The sequence below is a fragment of the Pongo pygmaeus genome, chromosome 6 (assembly GCF_028885625.2).
Source record: "Pongo pygmaeus isolate AG05252 chromosome 6, NHGRI_mPonPyg2-v2.0_pri, whole genome shotgun sequence".
NCBI lineage: Eukaryota > Metazoa > Chordata > Mammalia > Primates > Hominidae > Pongo > Pongo pygmaeus.
Window position 1 is genome coordinate 116,863,334 of NC_072379.2, and position 21,844 is coordinate 116,885,177.

The window sequence follows — 21,844 nt, forward strand, 5'->3', positions numbered from 1 at the left end:
TTGCTAGGCCCACAAATCCTAAACTCTTATTTCATAAACTTTGCTGAATCTCAATCAACCCGCATACCATATTGAAAGACCCACCATAAACTAGACTCTCCAACTCTAACAAATAGCTTCTTTCACCTTCTCTTCCTAAGTCACTACTAGAGCACTGTCGATATTAGTGACCTATCATAGAGCAATAAGAAATAAACTTGGTTTTCCTTTATAAATGGGTTGGTCTGGTAGATGGCAATGGACAATCTGTTTCATATTTAGATCATTCTCTTTTCAATAAATAGGTCTCTGTCTTGAAAAACTAAAGATTACATGTGCCTGATATGATCTTTTCTGCACATGTTAGCAAGAAAAAGTTCTGGGGCCTTTCATGAAAAGGAGAAATCTTGGTATTCAATCTATCATTAAATTCCATAAAATTAGGGTTGCCATATTAAGAAAATAAAAATACAGAACAGCCAGTTAAATTTAAATTTCAAGGAAACAATAAGTAATTTCAAATTATAAGTGTGTCCCAAATATTGCATGGGGTCCTGTGTCTTATCAAGCAACCCTACATAAAACCTGTGCTGCAGGACTTGTGGCTCCACGTTAACAACAAAGATTTTTCCATTTGCTTATTATTCTTAATCTGAAAGATGGCAATCACTTTACAAAACTGAATACAGTAGTTACTTTAGGTTCCTTAGTTTGATAGGCAAATTATAGATGAAGTGGAAAAAAAGCAAAATTCCAAATAGATTTAAAAATTCTGATTCTATCAAAGAATTCTAAAACTTGTGATATTTTTAATTTTCTAGCACCAAATTGTAAGGCTTCAGCTATAACTGCAGGCTAAAAGCTATCTGTCATGGTAGAATGACAGCTGGAATCAAACTATATATAGAAAGAGACATGGAATTGCAGACACTACACACAGTATGTAAGAAAACAGCTGTGAGATTGGGGTTGAGAGTTGGTGCCAAAGACAAGATTATTATAGTTATAATTTAAAAAAATCAGAGTTTTTCATATCTTATAGGTCCATGTATTGACATGATATGAATCCTTAGTCTGGATTTCAGGGCATAAATGTGTTACAGCTAATGTTCAACCCTACGCTAATATACAATATTTACTGAGACTACCTAATGTTCAAGGCAAGTGAAGAACAAGAACAATCTTGAAACTGCTCTTTTATAGTACTATAATTCTGCATAACATAATTTTTTGAGAATTATCTTTTATGTAGTCTAGTGACAGAGAAAAATACAGTCATGTGTCACTTAAGGATGGGGATACGTTCTAAGAAATGTGTTGTTAGGTGGTTTTGTTGTTGTGTGAACATCATAGAGTATACTTACACAAACATAGATGGTATAGCCTACTACACATTTAGGCTGTATAGTATAGACTGTTGCTCCTTGTGGCTTAGGCATGTTACTGTACTGAATAGTGTTCAGTACAGTATTCAGTTCTTGTAGGCGTGTTATTGTAGGCATGTTACTATACTGAATACTGTAGGAAATTGTAACATGATGGTAAGTACTTGTGTATCCAAACATATCGAAACATAGAAAAGGAACAGTAAAAATATGGTATAAAAGATAAAAAATGGTGTACCCATACAGGGCACTTACTGAGAATGGACATTGCAGGACTAGAAGTTGCTCTTGGTGAGTCAGTGGGTGAGTGGTGAGTGAATGTGAAGGATTGGGATATAACCCTATATAACTATAGACTTTATAAAGACTGAACTCTTAGGCTACACTAAATTTAATTTTAAATTTTCTCTTTCTTCAATAATAGGTTAATCTTAGCTTACTATAATTTTTTAATCTGAAAACTTAAAAATTTTTAACTTTCTAACTCTTTTGTAGTAACACTTAGCTTAAAACACACATTGTATAGCTGTACAAAAATAATTTATTTCTTACATGTTTATCCCATAAACTTTTTTATTAAATATTTTCCCTTTTAAACTATTTTGTTAAAAACTAAGACACAAGCACACACATTAACCTAAGCTGAAGGACCTGCTTGGGGGTGTTTTACAGTTAACTTTTTAAAAAAATAAGTAGGAGTATACTCTAAAATAACAGTAAAAAGTATAGTATAATAAATACATGAACCAATAACATAGTTGTTTATTATTATTATCAAGCATTAGGTACCATACTTAATTGTATGTGCAAGACCTTTATACGACTAGCAGTGCAGCAGGTTTGTTTACACCAGCCTCACTACAAACATGAGAGTAGTTTGTTGCACTTTGATGTTGCTACAATGTCACTAGGTGATAGGAATTTTTCAGCTCCATTATAATCTTATGTATATCATTGTATATGTGGTCTGTCATTGACCAAAGCATCATTATACCGCACATGACTATATGCCAAACTGAAAAGCAGAAGACCTACCTGGATTTGAGTCCCAGTTTTACAACAAATTAGCTCTGTAACCTTGAGCAGTTTGGTTTCTGTATTAGTTTGCTAGGGATGCCATAATAAAGTACCGCAGGCTGGGTGGTTTAACCAACAGAAATTTTTTTTCTCACAGTTCTGGAGGCTGGAAGTCTGAAATGATGGTATCTCCATGTACAGTCACATTTTGAGGTACTGTAGGTTATGACTTCAACATATAAACTTTTTTCGGGTGAGTACAATTCAGCCCATAAGAGTTCCCCTTTCTGAATGTTGGTTTCCTTTCTCATAAAATAGGGATATTGGAATTGATCATTTCTAAAGTGTCTTCTCATTCAATGATTTATATATAATAAATCACAGATTACCTGTTATGTTTTATGGACTACAAAATTAAAAGTAGCAGTATAAGACTCAAGAAAACTAATATTCATCAACAGAAATGTCTGAAATCATGATGCCATTATAATGTTAATGAAGACCACAGATGGTAAATGTTCATTTGAATTTCAAATAGTTGCAGCTTTTCAAATGTAGTGAACCGATTCAGCAAAATTTGCATAGTAGGAAAAATGTACATAATTGTTTTTCACTTATTCCAACAGGACTCAGCAGGACACTGCAAATATCTATTGAAACGTCCACTGATTGATGATAAAAACAAAAGCTTTTTTTATTGAGGCTACAAAGAAGAAAATGAGGTAATTCTATAATGCCATAGTCTGTGGTTTGAGGATATAGGAAAACATTTGGGTATTTGTACCTCTTGTTTAGTTTTTTTCTGTAATGATTTTAGAGCCAAGTGTATAGCATGGTATATGTTTTCTCAAAGTTTAGCTTTCTTTTTTAATGACCCAGAAGAGGAGAAATCTTTGTCTCCATAGTCACCTGGAGAAATTGAGGAGGAAAGCCACCTATAACCACTCTGTGGTAGAGTCAGAGACCTCCATAAACTCTTCAGTTGCAGTTTGCTCAACACCTTCAATGAGAAGTGATCTAGGCCAGTGGATCATAAAACCGGCCAAATAGAATTATCTGAGGAGTACATTAAAAATAAGATTATCCAAGGCTCATCACAGCATATTGATTCAGTATGTCCAGGATAGAGTCCAAGAGTCAAACTTTTTGACAAGAAACATCACCCCATCTCCCTACTCCTACCCCAGAGGATTTTGCTGTAGCTGACCCACCTGTGTTTGGCAATTGCTGATAGAACCCTGGATCTCATTTAGCCATGAGAATTCGGGATCTACCTGCAAAAGCCCATCACTCCCTGGATCATTGGGATAGTTTGGTTTCAATCTCTCTCACCAGAGATACTCTATATTCTACAAGATTAAGAACGATGTGTAAGAAGCCAGGAACATATTATGAAGATATAGAGATATATCGGAGATACTCTAATATATTCGGAAAGTCTTATACTCTAAAAATCAAGGATCATAGATTTCCAGTGAAGTGACCCAAACAGTGTATGAACTTAAAAATAGGTAAGACTTTACTCTTTCCTGGCCTTTTCTTGGGGTGCACATTCTCCCAGTTTGTACCATGCATTTGCAAGGAAAAATTATGGAAGATTTTGAAATTTAGTGGCAATACTGTCGATTTCAGCAATCCAGGTTATCTCTGCCTTTGCCTTTGCCTATATTATTTTATAACACTGTAGTGATAGAAGTTAATTGTAGAAAACTGGGAGTAATGAGAATAATTTCTGTCCATAGAAATGTAAATTGCATCCAGTAGAATGTCATTGATTATTGCCCTGTAGATATTGATCAGTTTTGCCAGTTTTACAGCTGATATGGTTTGGTTGTATCCTATTCAAATATCATCTTGAATTGTAACTCCCACAATTTCCATGTGTTGTGGGAGGAACCAGGTGGGAGGTAATTGAATCATGGAGATAGGTCTTTCTCATGCTGTTCTCATAATACTGAATAAGTCTCATGAGATCTGATGGCTTCAAAGACGGGACTCTCCCTGCACAACCCTCTCTTTTCCCACTGCCATCCACATAAGATATGGCTTGCTCGTCCTGGCCTTCCATCATGATTGTGAGGCCTCCCCAGTCATGTGGAACTGTAAGTCCATTAAGCCTCTTTCTCTTGTAAATTACCCAGTCTTGGATATGTCTTTATCACCAGCATGAAAACAGACCAATACAGTAAATTGGTACTGGGAGTGGGGTGCTGCTGAAAAGATACCAGAAAATGTGGAAGCAGCTTTGGAACTGGGTAACAGGCAGAGGATGGAACAGTTTGCAGGGCTCAGAAGAAGACAGGAAAATGTGGGAAAGTTTGAAACTCCCTAGAGACTTTTTGAATGGCTTTGACCAAAATGCTGATAATGACATGGACAATGAAATCCAGGCTGAGTTGGTCTTAGATGGAGATGAGGAAATTGTCAGGAACTGGAGCAAAGGTGACTCTTTTACGTTTTAGCAAAGAGACTGACGGCATTTTGCCCCTGTCCTAGAGATTTGTGGAACTTTGAACTTGAGAGAGATCATTTAGGCTATCTGGCAGAAGAAATTTCTAAGCAGCAAAGCATTCAAGAAGTGACTTGAATGCTGTTAAAGGCACTCAGTTTTATAAGAGAAGCAAAGCATAAAAGTTTGGAAAAATTGCAGCCTGACAATGTGATAGAAAAGAAAATCTCATTTTCTGAGGAGAAATTCAAGCCAGCTGCAGAAATTTGCATAAGTAATGAGGATCCAAATGTTAATTCCCAAGACAATGGGGAAAATGTCTCCAGAGCATGCCAGAGGTCTTCACCCCAGCCCCTTCCATCACAGGCCTGGAGGCCTAGGAGGAAAGAGTGGTTTTGTAGGCCAGGCCCAGGGTCCCCATGCTGCATGTAGCGTAGGGATTTGGTGCCCTGAATCCCACCTGCTCTAGCAGTTGCTGAAAGGGGCCAACATAAAGCTTGGGCTGTAGCTTTAGAGGGTGCAAGCCCCAAGCCTTGGCAGCTTCCATGTGGTTTTGAGCCTGCGAATGCACAGAAGTCAAGAATTGGGGTTTGGGAACCTCCACCTAGATTTCAGAGGATGTATCGAAACACATGGATGCTTAGGCAGAAGTTTGCTGCAGGGGCAGGGCCCTCATGGAGAACCTCTGCTAGGGCAGTGCAGAAGGGAAATGTGGGGTGGGAGCCCCCACACAGAGTCCCCACTGGGGTGCTGCCTAGTGGGGCTGTGAGAAGAGGGTCACTGTCCTCCACACCCCAGCATGGTAGATCCACTGACAGCTTGCACTGTGCACCTGGAAAAGCTGCAGACACTCAAAGCCAGCCCATGAAAGCAGCCAGGAGGGAGGCTGTACCCTGTAAGGTAACAGGGGTGGAACTGCTCATGACCATGGGAACCTATCACTTGCATCAGTGTGACCTGGATGTGAGACATGGAGTCAAAGTAGATCATTTTGGAGCTTTAAGATTTGACTGCCCCACAGAATTAAAGTTTTGTATTAGGCCTGTAGCCCCTTTGTTTTGGCCAACTTCTCCCATTTAGAACAGCTGTATTTACCCAATGCCAGTATCCCCATTGTATCTAGGAAGTAACTAACTTGCTTTTTATTTTACAGGCTCATATGCAGAAGGGACTTGCCTTGTCTCAGATGATACTTTGGACCGCAGACTTTTGAGTTAATGCTGAAATGAATTAAGACTTTGAGAGACTGTTGGGAAGGCATGACTGGTTTTGAAATGTGAGGACATGAGATTTGGGAGGGGCCAGGGGAGGAATTATATTGTTTGGCTCTGTCCCCACCCAAATTTCATCTTAAATTGGAATCTCACAATTCCCATGTGTCGTGGGAGGAACCCGGTGAGAGGTAATTGAATCATAGGAGTGGGTCTTTCCTATGCTGTTCTTGTGATTGTGAATAAGTCTCACAAGATCTGATGGCTTTAAAAACAGGAGTCTCCCTGAACACGCTCTCTCTGCTTGCCTGCTGCCATCCACATAAGATGTGACTTGCTTTTCCTGGGCTTCTGCCATGATTGTGAGGCCTCCCCAGTCATGTGGAATTGTAAGTCCATTAAACCTTTTTTTATAAATTGCCCAGTCTCGGGTATGTCTTTATCTCAGTGTGAAAACAGACTAATATGACAGCCATTTATAAAAATCATTTCAGCATTTCTTATCTCACAATAACTGTTTGGTATTTTGCTTTCACTTGAGTGGTTTATAACATGCTTTCTTGCCAATTAATGAGTTAATAGAAGGCTTGATACATGCCCACTTGTATGATACATTTTAAAATTTATCCTTTTACCTGTTTATTTATTAAACATTTATTGGCACCATATTAGATATCCCAAGCATCCTAATATACTGATATTCATGCTTTTGTGTCATCCCCTCTCCTTGAGTATGGGCTGGATTTATTGGTTTGTAGGCAAGAAATAGAATAGCATAGAAGTGAAGCAATGCCACTTCCAGTATTAGATTATATAAAATTATAAATTCTTTGTTGAACACCATTTCTTGTTCTATTGCTAGCTTGCTTTGGAGGAAGCCAGCTGCCATGGGAGCTGCTCTATAGAGAGCCCCATGTGGCAAGGAACTGATGTCTCCAACTAACAGCCACATGAATGAGTTTGCAAGTGGATTTTCCTAGGTCAAGCCTTGAGATGACTATAGCTTCAGACAATCCCTTAAAACTTGTGAGAGACCTGGAACCAAAGACACCTGGATTCCTCACCCATAGTAACTGTGAGATAATACAGTTTCTTTAAACCATTAAACTTTAAGGTAACTAGTTATGCAAAAATTGATAACAACTATTATTTTTCTTCTTGGAAATCCATTAATATATTCTGTCACGGGTGTTTCTCCAATACCCACTTAGAATCAGTGTGGAGATCTTGCACTCAATATTGTTGACCTTCAGCCCAATTGTCCAGAAATTGGTTTTAGAGTATCTGGGCCAAGGTGACCTGCGCTAGAAACTAAGCAGGCAAAATAGCACAACAATTCAGAAAGAAAAAACATCCTTCCAGAGAGTCTCCAAAAGATCTAATGTGACAAGACAACTTTTACAAGCAGTACAGAAAATGACCGGCAAAAGGAAAACATTAGTTTGTGATGTGATGTTATATAAATCATGGAATAACTTTTTAATGCAACCCAAGATTTGTTGCATATAACCCAGCTTCTGTTTGAATCCTGTGGTTTCTTCTCACATGTTATCATGCACTAGTTCTGTTTTTTGTTTCTAGTTTTTCTTTGCACTCAGCAATTCCATACCCATTCTCTCTTAAGGGTTGGCATGGAAAAGCTCTATGGCATTGGTCTGTGTAATGATTTTTTGGACATAAACCTAAAAGCCCAGGCGACAAAAGCAAAAATAGACAAATGGGATCACATCAAACAAAAAAGCTTATGCACAGCCAAGGAAACAATCAACATAGTGGAGAAAAAACAGAATGAGAGAAAATATTTGCAAACCATATATCTGCTAAGGGGTAAATATCCAAGATATACAGGGAACTCAAACAATTAAATAGTAAGAAAACAAATAACCCTATTTTTAAAAATGGGCAAAGGATCTGAATGGACATTTCTCAAAAGAAGACATACAAATGGACAACAGGTATATAAAAAATGCTCAAAATCACTAATCATCAGAGAAATGTAAATTAAAACACCTCACATCTATTAGGATGACTAGTAACAAAAAGCCAAAAAATAAGTGTTAGAGAGGATGTAGAGAAAAGGGAACCCTTGCACACCAAACACTGTTGGTGAGAATGTAAGTTAGTATAGCCATTAAAAAAATCAATATGAAGGTTCTTCAAAAAAGTATAAATGGAGCTACCATATGATCTAGCAACAATATGATCCAGAAATCCCACTATGGGGTATATCTAAAGGAAATGAAATCAGGATGTTAAAGAGATATGTGCACTCCCACGTCCATTGCAGCATTATTCACAATAGCCAAGATATTCGATCAACCTAAATGTCCATCAATAAATGAAGGAAGAAAACGTATTCAATCTTTAAAAGGGGGGAAGCCTTGTTATTTACATCAACATGGATGAACCTGGAGGACATTATGTTAAGTGAGATAAGTCAGCACAGAAAGACGAATACCATATCATCTCACTCACATACACGGACTGTAAAACAAGTTGATCTCATTGAAAAGTAGAATGGTGGTTACCAGGGAATGGGAGCAGCTGGGGAGATATTAGTCAAAGGATACAAAATTCAAAATTCAATTTGATAGGAGAAATAATTTAAAGAGACCTATTTTAAAACATGGTGACTAGAGTTAATAACAATGTATTATATTCTTCAAAATTGCTAAGAGTAAATTTAAGTGTTTTTATTTTTAAAAATTTTTTTAGAGACAGGTCTTGTTCTGTCTTCCAGGCTGGAGTGCGTTGGTGTGATCTTGGCTTACTGAAGCCTTGACCTCCTGGACTCAGGCCATCCTCCCACCTCAGCTCCTCAAGTAGCTGGAACTACTACTAGACATGCACCACCCGCCCAGCTAATTTTATATTTTTTTGTAGAGATGGGGTTTTGCCATGTTGCCTAGGCTGGTCTTGAACTCCTAAGCCATTCTCAGCCTCCCAAAGTGCTGGGATTACAGGCGTGAGCCACCACACCCAGCCAAGTGTTCTTACCCCAAAAAAGTATCTTGATAATACATATGTTAATTAGCTCAATTTAGCCATTCCACAATGTATACATATTTCAAAAAATATGCTGTATATGACAAATATATACAATTTTTATTTGTCAATTAAAAACCAACCAAACAAAAAAAGAAGTTGCATGGATCAGAGTGAGAAGCAAGAGTGTATAAGTACACAGATTTTGGAACTGGAAATGCCTAGGTTTGAACTCTGGCTGTCACTAACTATAGGGATTTGGGTATGTCTGAATCTTTTAATAGCCATGTTAATGTTTATCTTTCAGAGTTGCTGTGAGTATTTGAGCCTAAAATTTGAAGTAATGCATTAAAAGATCCAGCACACAACAGGTGCTGGATAAATAATGGTCATCATTATTATTATTCTCACTCTCATTTTATTTTTCTTAAGAGTCGTTTTATGGGCTGGGCGCGGCAGCTCATGACTGTAATCCCAGCACTTTGGGAGGCTGACGCAGGCAGATCACGAGGTCAGGAGATTGAAACCATCCTGGCTAACATGGTGAAACCCTGTCTCTACTAAAAATACAAAAACAAAATTAGCCAAGCGTGGTGGCGGGCGCCTGTAGGCCCAGCTACTCAGGAGGCTGAGGCAGGAGAATGGCATGAACCTGGAAGGCAGAGCTTGCAGTGAGCTGAGATCACGCCACTGCACTCCAGCCTGGGCAACAGAGCGAGACTCCATCACAAAAAAAAAAAAAAAAAAAAAAGTGGTTTTATGGCATCCTCCAATATATTTTATTAAAAATCTCTTTGTCAAACTTTATTTAATAGCAGAAGACAATTCCAGATTTCACCCAATTGCCTATCCCAAAATCTAGAAAATCGTATTTCACTTTAAAGGTACATATCGGTAAAAAGTACACACCTACATGAACATATTGGTTCTACAGTGCTTACTGAATGAAGAAGAAAGGTTTTGTTCATTTGTTGGCATCTGCCAAGTAAAGCATAGGCTAAAAGCATAGGAAATTTACCAAAAGGCAACTTACAGTGTGTCCCCTACCTGAGAATAAAAATAAAATATAAAATAATTGACAACCTAAAACATTTAAAAATCTTTAAATTTAACAATATATATTTGGTAGCCTTCTTAGTTGGGAAAAACTAGAAAACCAAAGAACAAGAGTAAAAGAGAAAATTCACCTTAATGGTGAATTTGCTGGTAGTTTTAAATTTTTGTATTATATGCATATATTGCTTACTTAAAATGTTTTTTAAGTAAAATATATCCACTCTGAATTATGTTAGTGAACTAAATTCATATTAATATTGCGTAATTTATTGCCCCTTTCAGTTTTATTATTCCCAACATTTCTTTTTTCTCTTTTAGCAGAAGAGCACACTGACTCAATTCTAAACATTTCCTTTCAAAAGGAGTGCTGAGTATCAGTTTTTCAATCCAGAAAAGTGGCTACCCTTTCAGTTTTGCCTCCAATTTGATTAAGCATTTTACCCAGCTTTGATCATCTGAGGTTAGGAAAGAATTCACCTCCCTTCTGGATCTCTCCCCAGAGAGGAAAAAAAAAAGAAACTTCCTACTGGCTTTCAAGCCAACTATTTCTTATTAGCCACGGCTTTAGGCAGTTTATCCTGGGCCTGCACCCAGGACACATCTGGACACAGCAAGCTGAAACTCTCATTCTCTCTTCACCTCTGAGAGTGGGAGACTGCTGGAGTGTGAACTGCCCTGATATTTTGTCCTTGTTCTTGGAACATATTAAGATATTGCCACCTCATTTTAGAGTCAGAATAAGACTAGGAGGGGAAAAAACAAAATTTACAGTAAAAAGGCCATTTTAATTGTCCTTAACCCCAAGTAGTAGCAGTAGTTATAGTAATGGCCTCTGGGTTCTCATTGCTACCGGATAGTTAGTGGAAAATTTAAGTCCTTCAAAACTTTGAAACCATTATATACAAGATTCAGTGAAAACAAAGCAAAACAAAATCTTCAATTTATTCAAACCCAAATGACTCCTACTTAGCCTGGACAAACCAAAGGTTTTTGACGTTTGGTAAAAAAGAATAAAATGAAATCCTATCACCGTAACAGGTACAGTATTTGTACTGTAGATCTTTGTGGATCTAAGAAAATCTGCATCTGACCTCTGTGTAGAGCTGAACATGAGAGGGAGTTAAGTGAAAGGGAAGGTATGAGGGTCTGTCAAACTCTCCACCCCTCACTTCTCTGCAAGAACAGTAAGGCCTTTGCCTTGACCCTGGGAAGGCACACCCATCTTCACACCCCATTAGAGACCTCATTCTTTGTTTCTCCTGTTTCCTGCCCCACCTGCATATTTTGCATGGCTTAATTCTTGACCTTGCATTTTAAACTCATTAACTCATTAACCTCAAGGACTAAGTTCTATTTTTGATATGACCTCTCTTAATAGGTATGTTTTTTTTACTGCTCTGCAAGCTGGATTTCTGCTTTTCACTTTACCTACCAGCTGTTTGATTTTCAGCAAAGTTTCTACTCTTTGTCTTCCCTTCCTAGCAATAAAATAAAGATGGCAACAGTGCCTGTCTCATAGAGTTTTGGGGAGGATTAAATGAGATAGAAGACACACCATTCTTAGAACAGTGCCTGATATGAATGAAGGAAGTGCTATATGGGTCAGATGTTATAATTTTTATAAGAAATTTCACTTTTTTCACTTTTTCTGATTTTTAATTTTCACATATTTTCTTGAATTTTAATTTTAGCATTATCTTCCATCTTTTTCTTTCTCTTCTCAGGTTGCTAAGTCTATTATTTTAAATCATTATATTCGATTTGGTCTACTTTCCTGTTAGAGTTTTCCAATGGTTTATTTTAATTACTAGTTTTAGGACTTTCTTCTCCTTAGGTTTTGTTGACACCCTCTATTTTCCTCTTTTTCTTTTTGGTTGGTTGGATTGGTGGTTGTGTTGGTGGGGGCACATGTGGATTGTTATTATGGTGGTGGTGATTTTTAATAATTTGTTTTAATTATGATCAAAAAGCAGTCTAGAGAGGTGATTAGTAAACTTTAATGTATCTCAGAATAATCTAAACAGTTTGTTAAAGTAGACTGATGGCACCATGCTCAGAGTTTCAACTCGGAAACTAACATGTCTAACAGGTTCCCAGGTGGTGCTGATGCTATTGGTTGGTGACCACATTCTGAGAACCACTGGTCTGAGGGAGTGTGAACAGGGGAGAGAGTCTTTATTATACTAGAGAAAACCCTTTCCATGTACCCTCAACCAGTTTGGTTTATTTTGCCCGTGGTTAGAACTGGTTTAGTTTATTTAACCAAATAAACCCAACATGCTTTATTTTATTCTCCCCAACATATTCCACTCCCTGCTCAGTGTGGACTTTTCCCAGCCACCCACTGTATGTGGGTCATTGATTTACTGAAAAGTTATCTATTCAAACCTCACACCATCCCCTTTATGAGAAAATCCATGACTTTGAATCCATGGTATCCAAAATATATAATGATTGGATTTTAGAAAAACCTGAGCAATGTGTGCCACGAGGGAAAAGCAAGGTGAACTTCATACCCAATAGCACACTGTTAAGTCCTTACTCTTATGAGGAGCCAGGGGTAATGGAGTTCCCAGACGACCCCCTGGGAATGCTATGGTACAAGTCAGGTTCCTGTTACTTCTTTTAAAACAGTCACTTTTAATAAAACTTTGGGAGGACAGTGGTAGAGACAACTAAAATACCCATGATTACCCATCTTTGTGTCCTCTCTTTCTTCTGGGGATAACTATTTCCCCAGAGCATATATGCATTTTTCCCGTGCATGTTCATATAATTTTATTATCTACATGTCTTCCAATATTAGTATTATTATGTATTATATATTATTTACATATTTGGTATCTTTTTTCCCACTTTCAGATGATCCATGTTTCCCTTCTACCTCTATTACCCTGTTCCCAAATCTCCTCAGTCCCCCAGATTCTGGAATAAACAGAATTACAGAGAAATAACTGAACTATGCTTTTCCAGTCTCTTTTCTTTGTCCCTAGAGAGCAAAGGATGTTATCCTGAGAACACTAGAGTCCCTCAAGGGATACTTTTATCAAATTTGGGTCCAGATCATAATGATAACTCTGATAACAGTTTCCTCCTTATTCCTTATCTCCTGTTGGCTTTATTTCCTCCACTGAGAGACAGATTTTCCCCATGAAGGAACTCTTCTCCAATATCAAATAACCATCTGCCTTCTTCCTACCTCTTATGCTCTGCCATCTCAAACATACCACAAAGTTTCAGAAAGTGGGCAGTCACTTCACTGTCTCCAGATAGAGAGATCTGATCCAGTGCCTGACTCCTGCTGTGTCACCAGCCCATAGGGGAAACAGTCAGAAATCCTGCAGATTCACCCACCACCTCTGTCCAGGTGGGCTCAAGCCGGCTGGATGTGGAGTGCACTGGTTTTCAGGAGGTGGCACTCTGGCAGGCCACAGCCACACAACATCACCAAGGAGTATGGCTTATTAAGCCTGGTAGACCTGGAGCATGATCTGCATTCTCCGAAAGTCGCCTCTTGGATTTTAGCTGGTTGGGAATCTGACATGAAGGTCTCCAAAATGTTGAGGGCTTTTAATATTAATCGCCTGCTAAAGTTCTGAATTTTATGTCATCCATTTCCCTGTATGTCACCTTTTAGGTCTTTTAGTCCTCTAGCCATCATGTGAAAAAATCTCTTCCAGAGATACAGATCATTCCACCATCCTTACTTCTTTCACATTTAGGGCTACTGCTGCAAAATTGCCTAACACGTCCGGAAAGAAATATTTTCTTGTGATTTTTGATCTTACTTATTGGCAGGCTGAATATTGTGTGTCTCCATGTTAAAGTAAGCATATAGTTTATCACCTAGCCTGGAACATTTTTGAGAGTGACAAATGATACACCAGTTGGAGTGCTAGTACATCAGGAGAATGCCAGGACAGTCCAGACAAACCAGAACGCACAGGCATGGCCATCCTACATAATGTGCACATTCCCTCTCCAAAAGGAAATGTGCAGAAGCAGCTTTCAGTAAACAAGCTGTTGTGTCACCCCTGCCAGGATGATGCTTCTATTTGCAGCTCCAGGAAGGCTTGACACTGGCTACGTTGCCCAAAATATATTTGCACACATGTGGGATTTGTAGTCCAACTCCCTGGTTTCTCTGGGCAGATAAATCTATACAAGTCCATTACAAATAGAACCTTCATTATCTGTGCACTGCATGCTTCAGCCTTGGCTCAAAATGTAGGGATTTGCATTGTTTCCTTTTTCTAGGGAAAGTGTTGGCTACTTTAACATTTCTGCCCTCTCTCAGAACTGCCAAGAAAGGATCTTAGCAACTCTCAATTACTAGCAACTAATCATGCAAAGAGGAATGACTTAACTGATTGGGTAGACTAGGGAGAAACCAGTATCTATAAGGCCACATTTCTCAGTTGATCAGGGGTAATAATAATAATACCTAATATTTATTGAGTATTTCCTATTTGCCAGTGACTTTACATGTTTCTCCATGGTGCATTAGTCTCCTGTGGCTGTTGTAACAACTACCACAAATCTTGTGACTTAAAACTACAGAGATTTATTCTTTTACAGTTCTGTACACCAGAAGTTTGAGATCAAGGTATCTGCAAGGCTGCACTCCCCATAGAAGCTCTAGTGGAGAATCAGTTCTTAGCCTTTTCCAGCTTCTGGTGGCTGTTACCATTCCTTTACTTGTGGCTGCATCACTCCAATCTCTGACTTCATGGTCACTTTGCCTCTTCCTCTTTGTCTAATATTCCTCTGCCTCACGCTTCTAAGGACATTCGTTTATTAAAATATAAGGTCTACCCAGATAATCCAGGATGGCCACCTTTTCTTAAGATAATTACACCTGCAAAGACCTTTTCTCCAAATAAGGTAACATTCCCAGATTCTGAAAATTAGGATGTGGATATATCTTCTTGGGACAATCCTTCATGGTCCCTTCATGGGTTATCTCTCTAAATTCTCACAACGTAAGTCTAGAAGATGGGTACTCATAATACCACTTCTATTTTTCCAGTGGGCTTACTTTCTAAGGTCACACAGCTAATCAGTAGAGGAGCCAGGATTTGTACTTAGGAAGCTGGACTACAGCATCCACATTCCTAACCATTATGTTAAGAACACTACAAAATAGGTGCTCAATAAGCAAATACCAAGCTTATTGAGTTGGTGTCATTGGGACATTATAGGAGTTCATACATGGCCTTCTATGTCTTTCACTTTCTCTTATACCCTTTTCCTTGTAAATTAAAAAGGATCAGAATTCTTTGTTACTTCTGGCCTCCATATGGTAAAAAGCCCTAGTAGGTCAGCCCTATCTTTGGACCAAGAAGTTTAAGACAAAGCATGAAGGCCCACATTCTCCAAATTCTCTTGATATGCTTCAGTTTTTGTCAGAGAGATAATTGTTTGTATATGTGTATGTTTTATATTATATAATAAAATGTGTGTTGCTCAAAACAAACTGCTCAGTAAAATTACCAGAGCTTATGAGAAAATGGAATAGGGCAGACCACTCAAAACTTGGTGAACAACACACTAAAAAACAAGCCAATGAAAACAAAACAATAATTAGCATCTCAGAGAAAACTTGGACTGCCCAGAGAGGCAGCTCAGCATGGCTGGAGGCTGCCACAGAAGATATTTAAAATGTATGCACAAAAAACTACCAGCAAAGTAAAAAAGCTGGACATATGGCTTACTTTGTTTCTTAATTTATTCTACAAACCCACCCCTGGTGGAGCTGCTCACTTGTATGTGCCTACCCCCTCCCATTCCTGGCAGGTCTGCATGCAGGACCCCACCTGCAGGTGCTGAGGCACATGAGGCCTGCTTCCACTTGCTCTATTCCAGCAGGAGTCAATGACAGACTTTATCCTTAAAATGAAAGAGCAAACATGAGTGCTATCTTCTTAGGCTATTTTATTCTGCTACATATATTTCTGTGATGTGACTTAGCTTATACACAATTAGTAAATGGGGGAGTGATATCAGATTAACGCAGATATCAAATTGGTTCATTCTCAACTTTTCCTTAGCCAAAGGAGAGTAGAAGAATTATAACCTTCTGTAGGAAAGAAAAACACTCTGCTTCTACAATGGCAACAGAAACACATTTAGCTTTAATTTTTTAAATGTAAAGCTAATATCCGGACTCTTAGGAGTCCTGGACTTTGCATAGCTTTTGGCTGGTCGTGCCACCTCAAGTGCCCACCTTGAAGGCAGACCCAGAGACTTTGAGCTCCAATTCTATCCATATTGTCTTACTGTCATACAGTACTGCTCCCCTCTTATGTCTATTCTCAATTGGTGCAAAAAGGAGAAAACACAGGCTCTGGTACAGGCAAAGCTGAATCCCATCATGGCAATCATCACAATAACAGCAACAGGCACTCAGAGAGTCCTTACTATTGTTACATGCTCTTGTGTATGAGTGTATTAAATCAGCTCATCTAATCCTCAACACAACACTACAAAATAGGTGTTTTCAGCTGAAGAATAAGACCTGGGAAGGGTACATGATTTAGCTAAGGCCATTGTTATTAAACTGGCACAGCTTGGAAAAGAAGTAAAAAGTTCTAGAGTTGAAATGATAGTTTAGGGTATTGGGGTTAGAGGTTGAAGGCAGGAAAAAAAGAGCTAATACCAAGCTTATTGAGTTGCTGTCATGGGGACATTGTAGGATCAACTTAGATAAACTAGAATTTGGAAAAGTGCTATGGGATTATAAATGTTATCCTGAGGCTGCTCAGATAATTGATAGATGACTAAACATACTATTTTTAAAAATCACATAACAAAATGAATTCAAGTTATTCTTCAACTAGAATAGCAGCCTAGAACAATTCTTAAATGTATAAAAAATGGTATGTCTGATAGAAGAGTTAAACTTTTCCATAAGGGTTAAACAAATTTATCCCCCCTATTATTCTTTATAACTTGATTCAAAATGATTGAATGGTACTTTCAGGTGAGCTGGATATAGACTCATATAGAACACAGAAATATTGTTGTATATTCCAATGATGCGGTTATATTATCTTAATTCGTGAATGGCCTGAACAAACAACTGACTCTGCAAGCTCATTATTGCCATAAAACCGAGTTGTAGCTCAACTTTTCAAATGTGAAAATAATTACTTTTAGAAGGATGTCCCAGAACTTTTAACCAGTTTATAAAGTACAAGCCCATAAAACAAGTTATCTTGATGAATATTTCACAAACAGGGCATCTCTTTGGAGAGTATGTGAGGAAGTAGAGCTGTTCAAAGTTGGATAATATATGAATGGTAAAAGGACAGTTCAAAAAATTTTTGCTTTTGTGGTTGTTTCCTGAATACAGCATCTGGTTATACTGCTTTAAATTGTTTTCAAGCTAAATCAATTGTTGCCATGCTACACAGAGAAGAACTTTTGGATTTGATTTTATATTAATCTGCATGCTGGAACTAATCTAAAATTATATTTTGGGGAGTACTTTAGCCCTCTGCAGGTATTTTCCTAACTTGCCTCAAGGGGAAGAGATACAAAGACCAGCAGAGTAGCACATATAAGTGGGTACATAGCTGCTTTTCACCATACCCTTTTTACTCTTTTTTAATTCCAATCCTAATATATCTCATCTGATTACATTTCATGTCTTATTATAAGTAACTATAAATCACTTTCTGAAGAAACTGAGGTATAAATAAATTGTAAAAGAAATTGAATATATTTTTAATACATTAGTTCAAATATATTTATATTTCTTCAAATACAAGTTCAATTGCTGGCATAAACATACACACATACACATTGAAGTATCTCCAAAATTTGCATAAGTTGTTCTCCCAGTTGAACAACTGAATTGTTTACTGAATCTAAGGTTCCAGATCTTAGATTACAAACCATATTTAAAACCTCTAGATACTAAATATTTTATTTTCCCAAAAAAGGAAATTTGCAATAGCCACCTTTCCTAAGAAGATAGTATTCTCTTTCCAATAAGGCATAATTTTATCTTGAAAAAAGAAAGTTGCATGCACATTTAATGCACTATTTTGAAGTATATCTGTAGATATCATACTTCTTTGCAGGAATGGCTAATAGACAATAAGTCATCTTCCTCAGTTGGTCTTCTACCTGACCAAAGCCTAAACTTTTCCCCTCACTTCTATTAGCTTGATACACTGAAGCTAATGTCTAGTCCTCAGAATGCAAGCCCTTTTACTAAAAGGGTAAGACTAAAACTTACAGTCACAAGTTTAACTATTTCCACCAGTCCTAACTTTGGGCCTCATTCTTCAAATGGAACATGAAAGGATTTTTTTGTTTCATTATCTGACAAAATACCTCGCTAAGTTTATTTTCCCCCAAGAGGAAGAGTCACAGAGGATATTTTTAGTACAGGTAGTTTATTTGGGTGGTGATCCTAGGACATAGGAGTGAGAGACCAGAAACTTTAGTTCAGAAAATAGGAAAAGCCAACATAAAGGTTCATTGCCACAGTTTTCACTGTGGGCAAAATGAGCTCAATTCACCAGGACCTACTGAGAAGCACACATCATGCTTCCCAGAATCATATTCCTAAAGGACAAGAGGCTGGAACATTGATCCACCAGCTTCCATCTCCTATTGCTTTAAAGCTATCCTGGTAATTAACTCACCTGTACTTTCAGGTTCCCCAACATCAGGGAAGGACTAGAGGCAGAAAGCAGAAAAATACTGGCTCTCTTGAGGTGGGAAATGCAAAGTCAATCTGAGCTTGCATAGACATGTATACCACAGCTACAGCTAAAATCAGAGGTAGACCTAAGTAATGAAATTCAGTGTTCCAGGGGTGTCTAAAAGCACCCAGATGTGGTGGTAGATGGTTAATGTGGCGATCTCCAGTGAACCACACCTCTTAGATGGCTCTTATCAGAGCAGTCACAAGTTTAGACCTTCTGCTGTCTCTGGGCTGAGCTTGTTACTGCTCTAATACGATACAAGAGAACTGATGCTGTGCCTATTATAGGCTGAGCCCTTAACTGATCTGGCAGTTCTACTTCCTGCTTCTTGAAATGCTTACTCTTGGAACCCAATCTCTATGACTTGAGGCCCCCTGGCTTAGAGCTCTAGCGGGGCTCCTGGTTAATTCTCCAGATGACTAATGCTGTCCCAACAGGCAATACCATGTGCAGCAGCAGAACCGCTCAGTCAAGCCATGAAATCACAAGCTATAATAAAACATTATTTTATGCCATTATATTTTATGGTGTTTATTTTATTCAACAATCAATAGCCAAAATATCAGTCAAGAAACCTTGAATAAAATAGTGTTCCCAAAGTCCCTAGAAGGGACAGCTGTGTCTTCTATAACACGACCATTGGAGAACTGCATTTTCTAGTTTTGCCTATTTCTTACCTAGTCATATGGTAACCCTTATCTTATCCTTGCCTATCAGTTATAGCTGTGGAGGATTCAGAATAATTTTAACGCTTCTGACAGAAAATACTTTTGATATCTCTTGCCAAATTACTTAGCTCAGTATTATTGTATAATAGATTTTCATGTATGCTCCAATTTTCTTCCTCAGTGTGGATGGTTACAGAGTTACCAGATTCATTAAATGTTCATTCAACAAAAAGTCATTTAAAATTCATTGAACAAATATTTATTGAGTAACACTATGTGGCAGGCATTTTTCTAGGTACTGGCATTATGAAAATTAACAAAATAGAGAATAAACCCTGTTTTCTTGAAGAGAGGAGACTGACAATAAGCAGAATAAATACAGGGAATATTCAGTATTTAGAGAGTGGTAAGTGTTAAGAAGAAAACTAAAGCAGGGAAGGGATGATGAAAATATTAAACGGTGGATGTTAAAATTTTAGAGTAGTGGCCCAAGATGGCAGAGAAGACGACATTTGAGGAAAGGCCTTGAGGAAAAGAGAGACAGAACAACAAGGAAATCTAGGAGAAAAGCGGAGAGAATAGCAAGAACAAAGAACTTGAGACAAAACTGTGCCTGATGTATTCAAGAAGCAGTGATGAGGCTATTGTGGCTGGAACTGAGTGAGCAAGGGTATAATAGTAAAAGACAAGGTCTAAGAGTTGATGGGGAAATAGGTCATACAGGATCTTTTAGTCATAGTTAGGATTTTGGCTTTAATTTTGGTTGAGAATGGAAATCACTGGAGAGTTTGGGCAGAAGGGTAATATGACCTGACTAAGTGTTTTAAAGGATCATTCTGGCTTCTGTGTTAAAAACAGATATGGGTAAAGGGACAAAAGAAGATTCAGGAAAATCAATCAAGAGATAATTGCAATAATCCAGGCAAGAGGACAATGACTTGTACCAGAATTGTGATAGTACAGGTGGTGAGAAGTGGACAGATTAGACAGATTCTGGATGTAACTGAAAATACAGCCAGGCAATGGGATTTCCTAACAGATCAGAAGTGAGGTGTGATTTTAAAAAGACAGGCATTAAACATTACTCCAAAGTTTGAGCCTGAGCAACAGGATGAATGAAGTTTCCATTAACTGACATGAGGATGTTTGAGGGTTTACTGTTACACATGTTAATTTTGAGATGGCTATTAAACCTACAACTGAAGATGTTGAGGAGGAAGTTTTATCAACAAGACTGGAATTCAGGATAGAGGTTCAAGCTAGAGCTATAAATCTGGGAATCATCAGCATATGGTATTTAAAACCATAAGACTGGATTAAATCACTAAAAGATTGAGTATAGATAGAAAAGACAAGGGGTCTAAAGACTAAGTATTGGGTATTCTAAACTGTAGAGGTTGGTAGGGAAAGGGCATTTATATAAAATGGTGTATTATTTGCACATAACCTAGGCACATCCTTTCATATACTTTAAATAATCTGTAGATCACTTATAATACCTAATACAATGCAAATGCTACATAATTAGTTGTTATACTAAATTGGTTTTATTTGTATTATTTTCATTATTGTATTGTTATTTTTCATTTTTATTTTTAAAATACTTTTTTTTTCTTTTTTTAAGATGAAGACTTGCTCTGTTACCCAGGCTGGAGTGCAATGGCATGATCTCGGCTCACTGCAACCTCCACCTCCTGGGTTCTAGCGATTCTCCTGCCTCAGCCTCCTGAGTAGCTAGGACTACAGGTGTGCGCTACCGTACCCGGCTAACTTTTGTATTTTTAGTAGAGATGGGGTTTCACCATGTTGGTCAGGCTGGTTTTGAACTCTTGACCTCAAGTGATCCACACAATTCGTGCCTCCCAAAGTGCTGGGATTACAGGCGTGGGCCACCACACCTGGCCTATTTTTTAAATATTTCTGATCTGGGCTTCATTGAATCCCAGATGTATTAGATGTAGAACCCGTGGATACGGAAGGTCAACTGTAAAGAAAGCATTTTAAGGAGAAGAATGTATCTGACTGTCAAATTCCACACAGTTCAAGGAAGATGAGGTTTGAGAGCTATTAGATTTACTAATACAAATTGCATTGATGGTCTTGGTAAGAGCAGTTTTGCAAAAACAGTGGTGGTGAAAGCCTAATGGATTAAGATAGAGATTGAGCACTCTCTTGAGTAGAGAAAGTAGAGCCTGTCACTATAGAGAATTCAAGGCTTTTGTATTAAAGGGAAGAAGCAAAATGAAATGAAATTGGCACAGTAGAACTTTTTTTTTTTTTTTTTTTTTTAAGGTGGGAGAAATGACAGTAGGCTGACGGGAATGATCCAAAAGAGGATGATTATGGTTGAAGAGAACATTGAGAATTGCTAGTC